Source organism: Triticum urartu, chromosome 6A (genome assembly GCF_056163025.1).
Source record: "Triticum urartu cultivar PI428250 chromosome 6A, HENAU_Tu73, whole genome shotgun sequence".
In the NCBI taxonomy this organism is placed as follows: domain Eukaryota; kingdom Viridiplantae; phylum Streptophyta; class Magnoliopsida; order Poales; family Poaceae; genus Triticum; species Triticum urartu.
In genome coordinates this window covers 270,789,855-270,809,802 of record NC_141878.1, presented here as the reverse complement: position 1 = coordinate 270,809,802, position 19,948 = coordinate 270,789,855, and positions in this window count along the sequence as shown.

The window sequence follows — 19,948 nt, the reverse complement described above, 5'->3', positions numbered from 1 at the left end:
CTCCGGTTAAATGGATAAGCATGAAAAGAACACGATCCCCACAACTAGAGATGATGAGAGGAGAGAGCAACAACACAATGCCTCCGGAAGAAATGAAAGAATGGAATGGAATGAACGGAGGGAAAAACAAGATCTTGGGAGATCACGCTTACAACAAATGCTGGAATGGAGTTGTTGGTTTATCAACAACGAAAGGATAAGCCTGATGTGGGCTTATAGAAGACATCTCAAAATTAAGAGATGAAATTCTGCCACTAACGGAAACAATGGATTGGATTGATATCAACAAGAAGACGAGAAGCTTATTTCACCGGGAGGATACATGAAGAACTTGGGTCATTTATAAGCACCATAAATAGCAACAATCCTTAGGGAAAGCTTTAGGTGAAATATAACCTAAGATAACTCCAATGAAGAGGTTTGTCAGATTTCGGGTTCCGGCAGACCCTTGAGGTTCGAACACTGGGGTGCACGCGGAGATTTCGCTTCCTACCTACCTGCACCCCTCTGCCTCGCTAAGATCTAAGCTATGGAAAGAACAACACAAGGGACACAAGGTTTATACTAGTTCGGGACACCGTTGTGGTGTAATACCCTACTCCAGTGTGTGGCGTGGTGGATTGCCCCTTGGGCTGACGATGAAGAATGATACAAGGAAGAACAGCCTCGCAAGGGTCTGTTCTTCGCTGGGGTGATGAACTGCTGGGAGGAGTTCAGCCACCCTTCTCTCTCTCTGATTGAACTCCTTCTCTTAATCCTTCCCCTAAAAGACCCCCCTCTTCTGTGGGTGGCTGGTCCTATTTATAGAGGCCCTGGTCCTCTTCCCAAATATCGAGCGGGAAGGGAGCCAACAATGGCGGGCTAATTTGAAGGGGGACAGCTAGTACTAGATACCCTGAGAAAAGTAGTCTTCGCCTGCACAAAGCTCTGGTGGTGACGCCGTCTTGGGCTCCACGATGACCTCCATATTGCAGTCTTCCTGGTCTTGGTCTTGTTGCACCGAAATGGAAACCTTTGCCTGATGCCTCGGTACTCCGCGGCTGCGCTTGCCCCCTTTGCACCAAAGAGGAAAGGAGGACACTGCGCGGGCTGGCACCCGCCTGGCGCCCTTGGTCGTCATGGCTTGCGTCACGGGCACCTCGTGAGGTACCCCTCCTTGATCTCTCCGCCTCCTCGCGAGCCAGCCTGATGAGGCCGTGCCTGAGGAAGCTCTGTGTCGTCCGCCCCACGTGGCTTGGCCCCTCGCGAGGGTCTTAGGTTTGTGCTGATGAAGATGGGCCGTGCTAGGCCCCCCTTTGAGCCACGCCGCAGGCCGCAGGCAGGCAAGTCTGGGGACCCCCGTTCCCAGAATGCCAACAGTAGCCCCCGGGCCCAAGGCGCGCCCGGACTTGGTCATGCAGGGAGGCGGAAGGGCAAGGGCGAAGCGCCGCGGGCCCTAACAGTCTGCGGTCTTGGGCGCCGCGTGGCGGTTGATTGGACGTGGGCGTCTCCACTTCCCCATGGCGCCTCGGCAACTGCACGGATTGGACAAGTCCCTGTATGCAAAGCGGGTCATGATTACATGCGATCGTGGAGGTCGGCGGTTGGCCTTCGCCGGCTATAAGTACGCAACGGCGCGCGCCCTTCAGTGCATCCCTTCTTGCTTCTCCTTCTTCCCGATCCTTGCTCTGTCTTGCTGCGATGGCTCCGATCCGCCGGTTCTCGACAGCAGAGAAGGGAAAGGCTCCCCGGGAGGAACCAGACCCACTCCCGCCGAAGAAACGGCTCATCCCCCGTGGCCTGGACAAGGGGGCCCTTCAGGTGGTGTCGAGGCCTTGGTGCGAGCGGGCGCCGCCGGGGTTCCCGCTTCCATTGTACGCCCATGTCGAGGGCCCTGAAGGAGCTGATGCTGACCGCCACGGGCGGCGCTGCCGTCGGCGCCGACGGGTCATGAAGGTGTTGGTCGTCCCCCCTGGGGTCCACACCGAGGGCTCCTCTCGAGAGTTCGTGCTCCACGTCGCCATTCCTCTTCAGTCTGGGATTCGCCTTCCTCCCTTCTTCGCCTCCATCATCCCGCAGGGGGAGCCCCTGGAGCTCTGGCTGCAGCACACCGGCTGCAGCACCCTCGCGATCGAGGCAGAGGTCGCGCTCGTTGCCCCGGGCGAGGTCTTCATGACTCGGGGCTGGAGAGAGATCGCCCGGGTTTGCAGGACAAGGGGCCTCTTCGCGATCCACTTGGATTACGACGGTGCTTCGGCGATGTCCTTCAAGGTCTTTGACGCAAATGGGCACCGGCTGGAGTGCTGCCCCGGGAGAGGTGGCCGGGGCCCTACTGTGGCGAGGACTGGGCCCGCTGACCGCTCCCTTGGCGGCTCCCCAGGCGGCGGAGGCGGCGGAGGTTCCAGCGACTCTGGCGAGCTCTTCGCGACTCCGGAGACGAGCGGCGATAGCTACGAGCCCCTGAGCCGGCTCCGCTCCTGGAGCAGGGCGGGCTCGTTAGGCCGCCGCCGGCTCTGATCTGGATGGGGTTGGCGCCGGTGCTTGACGGCCCACTGTTGATGATGGCGTCTTCTGCGGGGGCGCGCGTAGCTAGTGTTCCTTTAGGATCTGTTCCCTGCGAGGAATCAAAGACGCGTCCCGTGGGGGCTTGTAAGGTGCCTGTGATTGCTCATTCCGTCTTAGCTCAGTCCTCCCTTTCGAACCTCACGAGGGCTTGCTGCTCTGCACCGACAGGTCCCAGTCCCAAGACGGCTTCAGCCGTCGCTGGTATGCCAGGTCGTGATGCCGTGGTCAAGGCCAGGAGGTGAGCGACCCAAAGTCCGGTAAGAGCCCCTGAGTTGCGATGCTCAAGAGGTCCCCTTTGGCGCTCAAGCAGCCGCCGTTCGGTGAGAAAGGAGAGGGGCGTTGCTAACAGGGATAACATTAGGTGCGGGGATGGTGCCACGGTAGCTGGCGCTTCCGGGTTATGACTTATCTCGAGAATCAGGGGCCGCTCTCTGGTGTGTTGCCGGGTCCGTGCATCGGCAGGCGCGAGGTTGCTCGGCGAGGACCTCGTGTGTCTCTCCCCTCTCGCCTTTGCTCCCCTATCTGCTCTACGTCCTCGGGTCCCGGCCCTCGAGCGAGTCTCAGCCGTCGCTGGTATGCCAGGTCGTGATGCCGTGGACAAGGCCAGAGGGTGAGGGCTGGAGAGCCAGTAGGAGCCCTGAGTCGCGATGCTCAGGCACCCCCCCTTTAACGTGCAAGCGGTTCGCGCGGACGAGAGTGGAGGAGACACTGCAAGGGCCTCGCCTGACGCAGCTCCTTTAGGAGATCCTGTAGACCCATCATAGAAAAAACGAGGGGTTGCCATGACAATTGACAGTCAGCCGTTGGTTGCTCCCGAGGGGTAATGAGGCACTGAAGTCTTGACGAGGTGATGCTATGCAGGGCTGCCACGGCCAGAGCTCAGCCATTCAGGTTTGTCGGCGTTGCAGGGACGGACCCATGCGCAAGCGTCGTGCCGTTTGGGAGCAGCTCCGTTAGTTGGTGTCAGCTGAGCAGGCCACTAGGTAAAACACATTAGTCGCGAAGGAGTGGATTCGTTCAAATAGATGCTGGGAAGGCGGACAGCACTGGGTCAGGCCCGAGCGACTTGGGGATCATGCAGCCCGAGGGGTGCCCCCAATAAGGTAAGCTAACAGCATGAAGTAAAAGGGATACATGCCGCAGGGACGGACCCACGCGGCCTGGGAATAATGCAGCCCTGGGGGGCACTCCCAGCTAGAAGTGAAACTTAAAAGATGTCACCTGATGACGTTGAGGACGAAGGGGTGTTGGTGTAGCAGACTCGATGGGCTGCGGAAGCCGATCCTCATGAGCCCCCAGGCCCTGGGGCCTCGGGAGGCTTCGGAGGTGCTGGCGGCTCCTCGCGGACCATCTCCATCTCCGCCAGGGCTGCGGAACGCATGGCCTCTTGTGCCTCCATGATGCCCCTCATGAGGCGCTGGTACATGGCAGCCGCGTTTGGCAAGCCGTAAGGCATGCGAACGTAGCTGTGGGGTGGACCTCCGCAGCGCCCCGCGCGCGAGGGCCAGAGGCGCTCCAGGGAGGCGACTCGGTTGAGCCCTGGTATGTCGATGCAGACGCACAGCCCGCCATCCTCGCCTGGATGGGGAGCCACTGCTGGTAGGCGGCGGCCGCCTTTCATGACTCTTGACTCCTGTAGCTCCTGAATGGCCTTGCTGACAAACTCCTGAGGGTCTGGCTCTCCTTGCCTTACTCCTTCTTGAGGGAAACGTGCTTCGAAACACGCCTCCATGTGATGCCCAAGCGCCTCCCTCGTGACCCTAGCCAGGTCGGTGGCCCTCCAGGGGAGAGCCCCCGAGCCCTGCCTGAGGAGGGCGCCGGGCGCGCTTTCCTATGCGATGGAAGGAGGTTCCCCCTGGGCAGGCACGGGCCCTGAGGGGCCTGCCTCCTGAGGAGCCGGGCCGGACGATGTCTTCTTCTTCTTGGGGGCGGTCTCGGGAAGCCTCCTGCTTCCGCGATCCAGGTCTTCCAGTGACGCGGCTTGAAAGGCTCGTTCTAGGGAACACACCGCATCCTTCTCTTCACATGGCACCGTGATGACTCCGCCACTTCCTGGCATCTTAAGGACGTTGTAGCCGTGGTGAGTTACGACCATGAACTTGGCCAGCGCTGGGTACCCGAGGATGGCGTTGTATGCCAGGCGAATGTGAGCGATGTCGAAGTCGATGAGCTCGGTGCGGTAGTTGTCGCGTGCCCCGAAGGTGACGGGGAGGCGGACCTGCCCAATCGGGACCGTGGAGCCGTCGGTGACTCCAGAGAAAGGCTTGGTTGGCTGAAGCTGGCTGTAGGGCACTTGGAGATTGTTGAATGTTTCCACGGACAGGACGTTGAGCCCAGCCCGCCATCGATGAGGGTCCTGGTGACCACAACGTTGCTGATGATTGGGGAACAAAGCATCGGGAGGACTCCGGCTGTAGCCGCACACTTGAGCTGATCTATTGAGCTGAACGTGATGGCGCACGCCGACCACCTAAGAGGGCGCGTGGCTTCGAGCTTGGGGAGGACTGCATTCACTTCGCGGGCGAACTGCTTGAAGATGCGTTGAGAGGCTGGGGCTTGAGCCCCACCCAGGATGCAGGCGATCGCGCGCGGCTCCTGGAAGCCCCCAGCCTCCTAGTCCTGGTGGCGGTCCTCGTTTCTCCTTGGTTGCGGTGGCAGCGGAGGGAGGCCTGCGTTGCCTTGCGGGCGATCCTCACGAGGCCGACCCCTCCAGTCTTCCTCGCGAGGCGGGTCTTGCCAGCGATCCTCGTGAGGTTGATCGCGCCACCCTTGGCGCGGGCCACGGTCTTCCCAGCGTCCTGCGTTCCTTCCTCCTCCTCGACCGTAACCCCGGTCACCGCGGTCGGGGCGACGGCCGATCCTTCCTTCTCGCACGGCTCGGAGCTCTTGACATTCGTTGGTGTTGTGGGTGTGGAGGTCGTGGTACACACAGTACCTGCTGCCCTTGGAAGGTTCGGGCTGATCTCTGCCCCGCTTGGTGTCTAGTTCTGCCGCGAGCACGGCAGCCCCCTTGCGCCTCACATCCTTGGCCTTGGGCTTCTTCTCTTCCGGGTCCGCGGCAGGCAGCTCGAGGAGGGAGAGACGCCCTTCCTCAGCCCTAGCCCACTTGGTTGCCAAGTTGAACAGCTCCAAAGAAGTGCATAGGTCTTCATGCATCGCCAGCTCCTCCTTCATCTTGACATCGCGCACGCTGTCGGAGAAGGCTGAGATGATGGCCTCCTCAGTCACCCTGGGAATCTTGAGGCGTGCGTTGTTGAAGCGCTGGATGTACTTTTGCAGGGTCTCCCCGGGTTGTTGCTTGATGCGGCGCATGTCGCTCACGGCGGGTGGCCGGTCTCGAGTACCATGGAAGTTGGCGATGAAGCGGGTGCGCATCTCGTCCCAGGAGGAGATCGTGCCTGGAGCCAGGTTCAGGAGCCAGGTGCGCTCCCCGTCCTTGAGCACCATGAGAAACCAGTTCGCCATGACCTTCTCGTCTCCATTGGTAGCTTCGATGCCCAGCTCGTAGAGCTGGAGGAACTCCGCAGGGTCAGCCGTGCCGTCGTAGCGAGGAGGCAGGTCTGGCTTGAACTTGCCGGGCCACGCGACACTGCGTAGCTCGGCGGTGAAGGCACGGCAGCCTGCTGTGGCCACGGGAGGCCTTGGGTGACGGAGAGCTTGGTCTTGCATGTCCCCACGCGCCGCAGCTGGGTCTTGACGTGCGGGGGCAGGAGCATGGTCGCGACGTGCTGGAACAGGGAGCGCCCGGGCAGCTTCTTTCGGGCAAGGGACTTCCTGGCAGCACTGCTCTTGCTGCGCTGGCACCTGACGGAGCGGGTTTCGCCCAGGGGCCACGCTCCTTGGAGCCATGGCGCCTTCCTGAGGAGGAGGCGGCCGGGGCACCGCCGGAGCTTTGTCGCCCGCGCGGGGCGGGGTGCAGTGCAGCGGAACGGACGGCGCAGGAGAGCCCCCTGCGGCGCAGACGAGCTTGGCGACGCGGTCGAGCCATTCTTTGTAGACATCATCGACGGGGCGGTAGCGCAGGAGCTCGTTCGCCGCGATGAGCGCAGCTCGAGCCTCCATGGGTGTGCGGAGCGCGCGGGAAGAAGAACCAGCCGGGGGGAGCGAGGGAGTTGCGGTGCGGCCGTCTTGCCACATGGACGGATGCTGAGACGATGCATGCTACTCGTCCCCCGCCGGGCCGGTGGCGGCGTTGACGGCAGGTGACGGGGAACGGTGAGGGCGCCCGCCGACAGGAGCCATCTGGGCGACGCGGGAAGCGAGAGCGGCCCGGCGCTCGGCGCGGGCCCGACGAGCATCGGACATGGGTGCGATGGTCGGAGGAGAACGGGGCGGTGGAAGACGAATTGCGGCGCACCCCTACCTGGCGCGCCAAATGTCGGATTTCGGGTTCTGGCAGACCCTTGAGGTTCGAACATTGGGGTGCGCGCGGAGATTTCGCTTCCTACCTACCTGCACCCCTCCGCCTCGCTAAGATCTAATCTATGGAAAGAACAACACAAGGGACAAAAGGTTTATACTGGTTCGGGCCACCGTTGTGGTGTAATACCCTACTCCAGTGTGTGGCATGGTGGATTGCCCCTTGGGCTGACGATGATGAATGATACAAGGAAGAACAGCCTCGCGAGGGTCTGTTCTTGGCTGGGGTGATGAACTGCTGGGAGGAGTTCAGCCACCCTTCTCTCTCTCTGATTGAACTCCTTCTCTTAATCCTTCCCCCAAAAGACCCCCTCTTCTGTGGGTGGCTGGTCCTATTTATAGAGGCCCTGGTCCTCTTCCCAAATATCAAGCGGGAAGGGAGCCAACAATGGCGGGCTAATTTGAAGGGGGACAGCTAGTACTAGATACCCTGACAAAAGTAGTCTTCGCCTACACAAAGCTCTGGTGGTGACGCCGTCTTGGGCTCCACGATGACCTCCTTCTTGCAGTCCTCCTGGTCTTGGTCTTGTTGCACCGAAATGGCAACCTTTACCTGATGCCTCGGTACTCCGCGGCTGCGCTTGCCCCCTTTACACCAAAGAGGAAAGGAGTACACTACGCGGGCTGGCACCCGCCTGGCGCCCTTGGTCGTCATGGCTTGCGTCCCGAGCACCTCGTGAGGTAGCCCGCCTTGATCTCTCCGCCTCCTCGCGTGGCAGCCTGATGAGGCCGTGCCTGAGGAAGCTCTGTGTCGTCCGCCCCGTGAGGCTTGGCCCCTCGTGAGGGTCTTGGGTCTGTGTTGATGAAGATGGGCTGTGCTGGGCCCCCCTTTGAGCCACGCCGCAGGCCGCAGGCAGGCAAGTCTGGGGACCCCCGTTCCCAGAACGCCGACAAGGTTGATGGGTTGAGAAGAGCTCATGCTCGAAGAAATTGATGGGTTTAAACTATCTCGTACTTGACAACTTGCGAATCATGAAACACGAAGGGAAATTGTCAAGAAAGACATAACACCATCTCAAAAGATAAGGGAGAACAATTGCACTCCTTATTACAAGATGAAGAAAACTTGATCTCCTCTGAAAAGAATTTTGATGAACGCTTCAAGAAGGAATTAAATCCTTGATGAACCATCATGTAGAACCTTCATGAAGAACTCCGTTAACACAAGCATGATCAAAACGGAATGAAGGAGAAGTTGAAAACACAAGGTGAATCCTTGCAATGATTTAGATGGATCTGTGCGACGATATAATAGAGAGAGCTTGGAACTCCAGGAAAAGAAAAGGTGAAACACTAGGAACCCAAAATTGATATCATGAATGATCTCCAGAAGAAAAGAATAGAATCACCTCAAAGAAAAAATGAATAAGATTTACTGTATGTTTATCCTTCATCAGCTTAACTTGATGACAAGCAACGGATTTGGCATACTACTTATTCTTCTTGAAAAGATTGAAAAGATATAGACCAAACTTGAGGAAGGTCTTCAAAGAACCACCGGTAGGATTGGAAGAATGAATAAATTGATATGATAACGAATGAAGAGAACTCTTGAACGAACCACCGTAAGAATTGAAAAGGAAAGTAGCAAAGACACAATTCACCGGGAAGAATTGGAAAATGAAAGAAGATACTTGAGAGAATTTAGATACATGAGTACGAATAGATCACGAGATGATAAGAGAATACTTGAATGACGCACCGGTAAGATTTGGAGAATGATAGCTGAATGCTGAGAATGATGGGCTCCGGAGAATCAAACTGCAAAGACTCCTGAATTGCTCCGGAAGGATGAAAAGAATTGTCACAATTGAAAAAAATTTATGAGAGGATGGCAACAAGATAGAATCATGCATCTCTGAGAGAACGGATAAGATATGGAGGAAAAACTCTTCTCCAGTCTTCAAAATTTGAGAATGACAACGAGAAACACCACCATGAACTATTTAGACACTCCGGAATTTTGAAGAATGACAATGAATGCGGGGAAGGTGACATGGCGCGACGCCATTGGATGGAGGGACGTGGCCGGCGGGCATGTCCGGCGCGGACGGATGCGTTCGGCGGCGCAAGGAGGAAGACTTCTAGGGTTTGCACCGCGAAATTTCGGGGAGGCACACATATAAATAGGTAGAGGGAGCTAGGAGAGTCCAAATGAGGTGAGATTTCCGGCCACACGATTGTGATCGAACGACTGAGAGGATGGAGGAGGTTTGGAGGGGTTTTGGGGCACTTTGGAGGGGTGTTGGGCTGCAACACACACGAGGCCTTTACGGTTCCCCGGTTAACCGTTGGAGTATCACATGGACTCCAAATGGCATGAAACTTGGCAGGTGGTCTACCGGTAGCATACCAAGGCCGCTTGGCAAATCTTGGTCCGTCTGAGAATGTTTAACACCCGCACATGAAAAGAGGCAAAAAGGGACGCCGGATGACATAGGAGTGTCGGATCGCGAAACGAACAACGGGGAAAATGCTCGGATGCATGAGACAAACATGTATGCAAATGAGATACACATGATGACATGATATGAAATGCATGACATGCAAACAAATGACAAGGCAACAATAGGGAATAACTGGAAGACACCTGGCGCAACAGTCTCGTGGCGTCACAATCGGGTTCAGTTAAAAGCCATCGATCGATCGCTCGGGTTTAGTAACGCGTAGCCTGCAGTGCAGTCGCTCGGGTTCAGTAAGCGAACGCCTCGCTCGGGTTCAGTTAGAGCCCAACTCCTCGCACCCACGCACGTGCGTGTACGAGAGAAACACGCATCGCTCGGCCCCGACCACGCACCGTAACCGGGAACACCCCGATATTTTCCTCGCCCTCGCTTCTACCATGGTTTTTTTTGTCATGGATAGCCCAAAGAATGTCATGCACCTGCGTCTCCAGCCCACCCAGGATGAAAAGCCCATTTTCTGTCATGATTTTTTGTCATAGAAGTAGAAGCCCACGACATCTATGATGATGTCACAGCCCTAGCCTTAGACTTTGCTTGACCTTGCATGATCATCATGTCATCATGTTTAAGTTTTATGAAACTCTGAAATGGGGATGGTCAAGCCCTAGCACAAATGCAATTCAAATAGTTTCAAACAAAAATATTTTCAATCAACTCAAAATGCCTTTTAAAAATGTTCATCATCTCTGGTTTAAGGTGGAAGCATCTACCCAAGATGATTTGCATTTTTGCTGGACACATTTGGGCTTTGAATTAAATCACTAGGTATTTGAATTTGGGAATTTAATCAATATAAATATTTTAAATGCTCGAATAATCCTGGAAACAATTTTGGGCAGTCGTAAATATTTCAAATAAAGCCCAAAATATATCCCAGGATTTATGGAAATGAGTTAGTATTATTACTAATTCCTAACATATCAAATAAATAGAAAACAGAAAACTAATAGAAGGAGAGACAGAGTTTCCTTACCTGGCGCCACCTGGCAGCCCAGCTGGCCCAGCCAGCCCACCAGGGGCACGGGCGTCTTCTTCCCCGCGCCAGCGCACGAAGCAGCTCGCTGGAGCGCGCTGACGCCGCCTTGGCCACCTCCTGCTTCCTCCCCGGGCCTTCTAGCGACGCCACGGAGACGCCCCGTGGCCCCTCGCTCCTCTCCCTCACTCTCTGCTCTCCCCCTCGCGCTCTGCTCCCTCTCCCGAGCACACTTGAGCGGAGCTCGTCGTCGCCGATGCAATTTACCGCGGCCACCGTCCATCTCGTGCCTCCCCGATGGTTCTAGAGGAACCGCCTCGACCCCCGCGTCCTCTGCACCAATCCAGGCGCCGCCAGGAGCTCCGTGACGACGACCCCGAGCTCTTCTTCCTCCTCGGACCCGTGGGTCACCGCCGGTCGATTCGCGCCACCGAGGACGTCCCCAATCCCGCTGAGCCGTTCTTCGACCACCCTGTGAGCTCCTGTTGTTTCCGCCTCGCTCTCCCCCTCCATTCCTGTTCCCTAGCCCCATCTTCCGATCAAGCCCGAAGCTCCCCGCCGCCGGCCATGTCGCCATCGTAGCTACAGCCGCGCAACTTGGCGTTCGAGCTCACCGTTTCACTTACCACACTTCCGTGAGTCGAACACGACTAACCACGGCTCCTCCCTTGCTCGGCATCGCCCAAACCATTGCCGGCCGAACTCCGGCCGCCGCCCAACTCGCTGCCGCCGCCGCTACAGGCCACCCCAGCTCCGGTCGCTGCCACCACTGGGTGCGCGCATGTGCCAGCAACCCATAGCCGCAAACCTCGCCCGAAACCGTCGCCCGTAGCTCAATTCCGAGCGGACTCCGCCGCGGCTTGAGGTCGCCGCCGGCCAAACTCCGGCGTGCTAACGTGGCCGTGTAATTAGTGCTAATCACCGCCAGCTAAACCACTTTTAGACACTGACAACGGGCCCCGCAGCGGGTCAAAGCCCAAGTCAACGCGGGATTAGTGTCTGACTCACTGGCCAATGGACCCCACGGGTCAGTTTTGACCCAGTTGACCTTGCTAACATTGTGATGTCATCATGCTGACGCAGTAAGTGATTTTCTGGATTTTAAAATAATCCAGGAATTCCAGAAAATTGCCAAAACTTCGAAAAATCATAGAAATTCAACCATAACTCCAAATGAAATAATTTATATATGAAAAATTATCAGCAAAATTCAAGGAATCTGTTTATGGCATTTTCATGCATGTTAGAACAACCTATGGCTGTTGTTTAGGCCAATTCACATAAATGGAATTTAAACTCTCACATATGGAGTTTGAATTTGAACCTAGGGTTCAAACCAACTCCATTTAACATGTTGCTAGTTGCATTAGCTCAAAACACATCATATTGACATGTCATGATCATGCATCATATTGTGCATTGCATTGATTGTGTTCATTCTCTGTTGCCGGTGGTTGTCCCCTCTCGATAGACGTTGTACCGACGTTGTGATCGTTGACACTGATGAAGACCCAATGATATCTTCAGAAGTGCCAGGCAAGCAAAACCCCCTTGTTCATTCCGATACAATTCCACTCTCGCTCCTGCTCTCTTTTACTGCATTAGGACAATGACGATTCAACTGTTACATGTTGCGGTAGTTGAACCCTTTTCCTCTGCATGACCTGTCATTGCCATAGTAAATAGATGAAACCCACTAGCATGAGTAGGAGTTGTTTGAGCCCTGATGTGCCTACTCATTCATGTTTGTTTGTCATGACTGCTACTGCTTAGAGTTGAGTCAGGTCTGATTCATCGGGGATGAATCGGAGGTGTGTAAACATGCCCTACTGTTGAGAGCTAAGTGTGTGAACACGATTTGGTAAATGTGGCGGTGAGAGGCCATGTAGGAGTACATGGTGGGTTGTCTCATTGAAACCGTTCTTAGGAACTGAGTTCTGTGTTTGTGATCCATGAAACAGTTACTACCATGCATTGGGCCCGAAACCAATGGACCCTCTCGGCTTCTTGATCACCCTTGTCCTCTGTCCAGGAGTTGCAACTAGTTTCTGGTGTTTATAGGATATGTGTTGGCGGTCGTGCGTAGCGCTGACCCTAAGGGTGGGCTATGATGCGGTAGATACACCGTGGCCGGGCATGCCGGGCGCCCGTTTGGTGTCTCGGAACCCTGTACACATCGTCCGGGGCCGTATGTGGAAACCTCGGTCGGACTCCCTGCGGATGGAACCTAGATAGGCGATAAACCTGGACTAGAGACTTGAGTGTTTAGGTAGGCCGTGGCCGACACCCTCGTTGGGCTTCCACTTGAAGGTTGCCGAGTACATGTCGTGTAAACGGCGGTAAGTGGTGAGAGCATGTGTGAAGAAGTACACCCCTACAGGGTTATAAATGATCTATTCGAATAGCCATGTCCGCGGTAAAGGACTTCTGGGTTGCCTATAACAGTTCATAGACAAGTGAAAGTGGATACTCTAAAACTCGCAAGATAAGTGTGAGTGCTATGGATGGCCTTCTCGTAGGGAGATGGGAGCGGATCCATAGTGGTGTATTGAATGGTGAATATGTGGACTCGTGTGCGCCACCTCAAAAGAGTTGCTTGCAGTCGTAGTTTAGGTTAGCTACTAAGTCAAAGTTGGCTTGCTACAGTTAAACTCCACCACCCCCCTTGTTGATACCGATGCATATGTAGCTAGTTCTGATGTAAGTCTTGCTGAGTACCTTTGTACTCACGTTTGCTTAATTTATGTTTTGCAGAGAGATTTCAGTCTCACTAGTAGTTCCGCGTGGACTTCGACGTTTAGCCTGCTACCTTAGCTTCGATCTTGTGTCCTCGGCAGGATCTGGTAGATAGTCAGGCTTCTCAGCCTTTTTCATTTATAGATGTCTGTACTCAGACATGTTAAGCTTCCGCATGTGCTTTGGTTTGTATGCTCTGAATGTTGGGTCATGAGAACCATGTTTGTATTTCTCGCTCCTCAGATCCTAATGAATAATACTTGAGTTGTAGAGTTATGTTGTGATGCCATGTTGTATTTACACATATCGAGCATATTGTGTGTATGATTGAAATGCTTGGTATGTGTGGGATCCGACAATCTAGTTGTTTATCCTTGGCAGCCTCTCTTATGGGGAAATGTAGTCTAGTTCTTCCATGAGCCATAGTAGTCAGCTACAGCCCGGTTCACCGGAGTCCTGTTAGCCCAGCACTACTGCTCAGGACACTTGACTGGCCGGCATGTGTTTCACTTCGTTCCTGTGTCTATCCCTTCGGGGAAATGTCACGCGGTGACATCTGGAGTCCTGCCTAGCCTTCTACAGCACGGGTTCCCGGAGTCCTGTTAGCCCAGTGCTACAGCCCGGATTCACACGCTGCTACCGACATGCTCGATGTGATTCATGTATGCCTGTCCCCATAGGTTAGTGCCGCTTTGGGTTCACGACTAGCCATGTCGGCCCGGGTTCTCTGTCATATGGATGCTAGCGACACTATCATATACGTGAGCCAAAAGGCGCAAACGGTCCCGGGCCATGGTAAGGCGACACCCGTGGGAATACCGTGTGTGAGGCCGCAAGGTGATATGAGGTGTTACCGGCTAGATCGATGTGACTTAGAATCGGGGTCCTGACAGCTTTGGTATCAGAGCCTGACTGCCTGTAGGATTACCAAGCCAAACCAGTCGAAGTTGTGTCTAGAAATGCTTTAGTTATGTAGGGGAATTGATTGTGGTAGGGAACGTAAGGCTCTTTTTACTCCTTATCCTCATGACCTTCTGATCTGAGTCATCTTATCTTTTCTACGGGGTTAAGTACTAGGCTTCTCTTCTATCTCTCAGGATGACGTGTTACTAAACCGTAGTTGCCTAGGATTGTTGAGTTCAAGCCTCAGTTCAGTTCCTACTACTTCCATATGTTCATAATTGGTCTCAGAACCTTGATATTGTGATGTTGAGTGGTTATGCCACCATTTTTCCAGGATGTCTCAAATCATTTTGAGCATTTACAGCTGTTTTGCTGTCCGAGTCATCTCAGGTTTCTAAACAATCTGATGCATTTGCAAATCCTTCCTCCCATTTCCCGATGTCCTTTTGGACCAGTTTAAGCACACTAATCTGTCTGTTGAAGTACTCCGCTGCCTCGGCATTTATGTTGGAGCTATTATTATGACCCTAGGTGTCTAGAGTATCACCTGGTAATCTAGCAATGCTTTGCATCCCCAGTGTGATGATTCTGGCCACCATTCTCGAAAGCGTCCCGTGATGCCGTTTAGTTAGTAGGCATTCTATTCCTGGGTTCTTGGCCCAAGATCCACTCTACTTACCTCGTGTTGATAGTGTCGCTCGTACCTTTAGGATATTAGTAACCTTTGCGATAGTCCTCGAGGTCCATGGTATTTCCTTCTTCCAAATACCATGAACCATTAAGGCAGAAGTCTTTGAACCAAAAGATCACCATTAGAGTACTCCTGATGAGTTCTCCATTCATAATTGTGACTCTGCCAGTCCTACCTCTCAGCATGGGTTATCCGGAAGAAATATGTTGAACTTGTTCGACATACTAACCTATGCATCCACAACTCAGAAAGATATATGTTCCTTTGAGTTGTCCCTCTGTAGTTGTATTCCGATCCTTTTCTATCAGTTGATAGCCAAGTTTATGTCGTGCATTCGTGTTATCAATGCCTATTATTCTTGTGGTCCATCGAGCCACTCTATTCTGGAATGACTAGGAGAAACAAACTCCAGCACCTCATCCATTTCTTGGACTGGTCAAAGAAGTTGTATTCCGCAGATCAAAATGCCAATCCAGCTTTTGTTCTGTTCTACCTCGGAGTATTACCCCCTTTATGTCAGGATTGTCATAGGAAATGCAGCATCTCTCATGAATTCTTGACGTAGTGATACTCTCTCCATCATTATTCATTTCACGGTTTCCGTGTTGTTGCAACCGGAATGTCGACAAGTGAATCGTGATGTGTGAAATCAATACTCCTAGCAACCCCATTGCTTGGTAGTTAAAGGAAAATAACTTCATTCTTAGCATGTTGGTTATTGAATCATCGTTCTAAGGTAGATTGTGCTACCTAATCATTGTTTCTGGTGCACTCTTCGACCAATGTGTTAGGAGTGTGTCAATCCATCACTCTCTTGATCACATTGTCTTGACCTGAAAAGCAAGATTGTTCTCGAGCTTAGTAACATATCGGTGGTTCGTGATGTTCCGAATATCTTCTTGGGAGTATTACCAGGTTGTCACCTGCCCGCTATGTTGAGTTCGTGATCATGTTGGTTTTCCTCCAAACCGTCCTTTCTCCAAGAATCTGTGTCGGATACCCTGAGCAAGTTGGTTAAGCTAAACAACAACTTGGAGAGTTGAAAGATAAAAGCTTGTCCAACTCAGTTCATTCCAAAGGGATATCTTGCATGTGTGTGTGCGTGTGTGTTGGGGAAAGATGATATCTTAATCAATTGATCCTCGTGATCAATTGTCGGTGCTATTGTCTTACCCAAACTTTGATTTGAGTGTGGGCTATCGTCAAATCAAATCAGAACCAACGATATTCATAATGTTGTCCTACTTGTGGTTGATTCCTCGAGCATACATCATTATATTCTTTGGGTCTGACCAATGCTATCACCGTGTTCACTTATTTATGGATTTCCATTTATATGGAAACCTGGATGAATTGTTGTTGAGCCCATCGACAACATCCATGTCCTCTCCATGATTTTGTCGAACATTAAGAGAGTGTTGGAAACTTGTGAAAGCATCTCTTCATGCTAGCTCATGAAGCATATGTTGGATGAAAGAAGTGACTTCCTCTGATTCACGTGCATTTGGTGCAAGTTGCCGCTGTGAGTTCGAGAAAGTTAGTTTTGCTTCCTCTGGAATCATCCCAAGTTAGTCATGCACGTGTGAAGTATTCCATGGTCTGATAGACTGATCATCTTCATTCCATATGAATTCCATAGCACACTAAGCCACTGATTGACCTGTTCCAGGAAAAGATGTTGTTGTGCTATCCTAGGTCATGCACAAGATTTCGATATCCTCAATGATGGTTCCCCACCAAAACTCAGTAGTGTTTTATTATAAGACTACTATGTGGTCATACTTGTCTGGGACAACGTGTTCACATGTTGTAGCAGAACCAGCTCATGTTTTGGAGCTTGCTATCGCAGTTCATTCCCCGAGAATCTCGCAACATCTTCTCGTCGATTTGTGTTGCAAACTTTCATTTTCCTTTCTAGACTCGATGAGTCTGGAATATCCTGACACCATCCAGATCTGAATCTCAGGCAGATATGATGGTTGGAGCATTTTCCAAGAACTATAATATTGGTCCCTCGATAACCGGTAAAGTGGATGTCGTGGCCAACACATCCAGCTGGAAGACCTATTATTATATTATCTCGATTGAAGAAAGTTGGCCACCTCCCCATGAGGATTTCGTAGGATTTACCTCCGTAGATAATCCTTATGGATTCTTGTGCTCCCGAAGTCCGACCTTTTACTTGATGTCCTAGATACCAAACCATATCAATAAATGGGTTATCCTAGCACATCAAGGAGAACATTAGAAGCGGAGTGCTAAATGTCTCTCGGTCGATCATCCATATTTTGTTTCCTTGGCCTCGCTAAGGTGAAATTTGAGAAAGTGTTATCTTCCTTTGCATCTGCATCATCCATCACCATTCATCATGGTGGTATGTTGTGTTGCCAGGATCCTTGACACAGATATTGGTAAAACCTTGATGAATATGGAGATGCTCAAGTTCTTGAGAGCACGCGCAAGCACCAGGTTTTACCGTTGGCGTTCACTAGGATTTGCTTCCAGTTTCCTCGGTTATGTTATAACCTTTTCAAACAGTGGACTCACTCTCGACTGTTGAGCTCTTCCCCAGTTACCAGAATCATTCCCAACATTTGCATTTTGTTCCCAGCCTGCACCTTAGTAGTTGTTGTTCAGGATCATCTTCAAAAGTGGACTTACCATGGGTCTCATCCATTTCCGATGATAAGAAAAAAATCATCCATTGCGTTGTCTTCAACAAGGTAGTCCACATCATCCATCGTAGTCCGAGTATGTCATTCTTTCGAACTCCTTCAAATGATCATTTGTGATTGCCTTACGCTGGTATAAAGAGTTTCAATGATCTCCGAATGAAAAGTAATTCTTTTTGCCACTTAAGGGAATAATTCTACGAGTCACCTTCCCCGAGGTATCACGTTACGAAATCATGGCAAATATATCCTTGCTACTTTGAAATTCATGCTCCATATTATTCGAGTATGGAATGGTTGCCTACCTAGTGAACCTTCGCCAACCGTTTCATCCCTTTAGGTGTATGCTTCGTGTCTCAGCTCGAGAGATGTTACTATGTCTCATTCCATGAGTTGATCTTGTGATCATTAAGATGATCCTAAGTTGCTCGAATCTCAGGAAGGTTGATTCTTCTTAAATTCTCCCTTTCTACTCGTTGTCATGTTGGATGTAGTTCTCAAAGCAAGACGTCGAGATCAAGGTGATGCAATGAATCAACATCCTCGAGAAAGACGTCTGGATCATGAAGATTGTGTTAGCTTGTGTCCCTCTGTCTTCTTACCTCACGGCTTGAATCTCGGGACGAGATTCTTGTTTAGTAGGGGTGAGTTGTCACAGCCCTAGACTTAGCCTTTGCTTGACCTTGCATGATCATCATGTTTAAGTTTTATGAAACTCTGAAATGGGGATGGTCAAGCACTAGCACAAATGCAATTCAAATAGTTTCAAATAAAAATATTTTCAATGAACTCAAAATGCCTTTTAAAAATGTTCATCATCTCTGGTTTAAGGTGGAAGCATCTACCCAAGATGATTTGCATTTTTGCTGGACACATTTGGGCTTTGAATTAAATCACTAGGTATTTGAATTTGGGCATTTAATCAATATAAATATTATAAATGCTCGAATAATCTTGGAAACAAATTTGGGCAGTCGTAAATATTTCAAATAAAGCCCAAAATATATCCCAGGATTTATGGAAATGAGTTAGTATTATTACTAATTCCTAACATATCAAATAAATAGAAAACAGAAAACTAATAGAAGGAGAGAGAGAGAGTTTCCTTACCTGGCGCCACCTGGCGGCCCAGCTAGCCCAGCCAGCCCACCAGGGGGCACAGGCATCTTCTTCCCCGTGCCAGCGCACGAAGCAGCTCGCTGGAGCGCGCTGACGCCGCCTTGGCCACCTCCTGCTTCCTCCCCGGGCCTTCTAGCGATGCCACGGAGACGCCCCGTGGCCCCTCGCTCCTCTCCCTCACTCTATGCTCTCCCCCTCGCCCTCTGCTCCCTCTCCCGAGAACACCGAGCGGAGCTCGTCGTCGCCGATGCAATTTACCGCGGCCACCGTCCATCCCGTGCCTCCTCGATGGGTCCAGAGGAACCGCCTCGACCCCCGCGTCCTCTGCACCAATCCAGGTGCCGCTAGGAGCTCCGTGACGACGACCCCGAGCTTTTCTTCCTCCTCGGACCCGTGGATCACCACCGGTCGATTCGCGCCACCTAGGACGTCCCCAAGCCCGCTGAGCCGTTCTTCGACCTCCCTGTGAGCTCGTGTTGTTTCCGCCTCGCTCTCCCCCTCCGTTCCTGTTCCCTAGCTCTGTCTTCCGATCAAGCCCGAAGCTCCCCGCCGCCGGCCATGTCGCCATCGTAGCTACGGGCGCGCAACTTGGTGTTCGAGCTCACCGTTGCACTCACCGCACTTCCGTGAGTCAAACACGACTAACCACGGCTCCTCCCTTGCTCGGAATCGCCCAAACCATTACCGGCCGAACTCTGGCCGCCGCCCAACTCGCCGCCACCACCGCTACAGGCCACCCCAGCTCCGGTCGCTGCCACCACTGGATGCGCGCGTGTGCCAGCAACCCATAGCCGCAAACCTCTCCCGAAACCGTCGCCCATAGCTCAATTCCGAGCGGACTCCGCCGCGGCTTGAGGTCGCCGCCGGCCAAACTCCGGCGTGCTGACGTGGCCGCGTAATTAGTGCTAATCACCGCAAGCTAAACCACTTTTAGACGCTGACAACGGGCCCCGCAGCGGGTCAAAGCCCAAGTCAACGCGGGATTAGTGTCTGACTCACTGGCCAATGGACCCCACGGGTCAGTTTTGACCCTGTTGACCTTGCTGACGTCGTGCTGTCGTCATGCTGACGCAGTAAGTGATTTTCTAGATTTTAAAATAATCCAGGAATTCCATAAAATTGCCTAAACTTCGAAAAATTATAGAAATTCAACTGTAACTCCAAATGAAATAATTCATATATGAATCATGTTAGCAATTGCCGCATTTTATAATCATGAAATTTGGCAAATGGATGTCAAAACTGCATTCCTTATTGGATTTCTTAAAGAAGAGTTGTATATGATGCAACGAGAAGGTTTTGTCGATCCTAAAGGTGCTAACAAAGTGTGTAAGCTCTAGTGATCCATTTTTGGACTGGTGCAAGCCTCTCATAGTTGGAATATACGCTTTGATAGTGTGATCAAAGCATATGGTTTTATACAAAC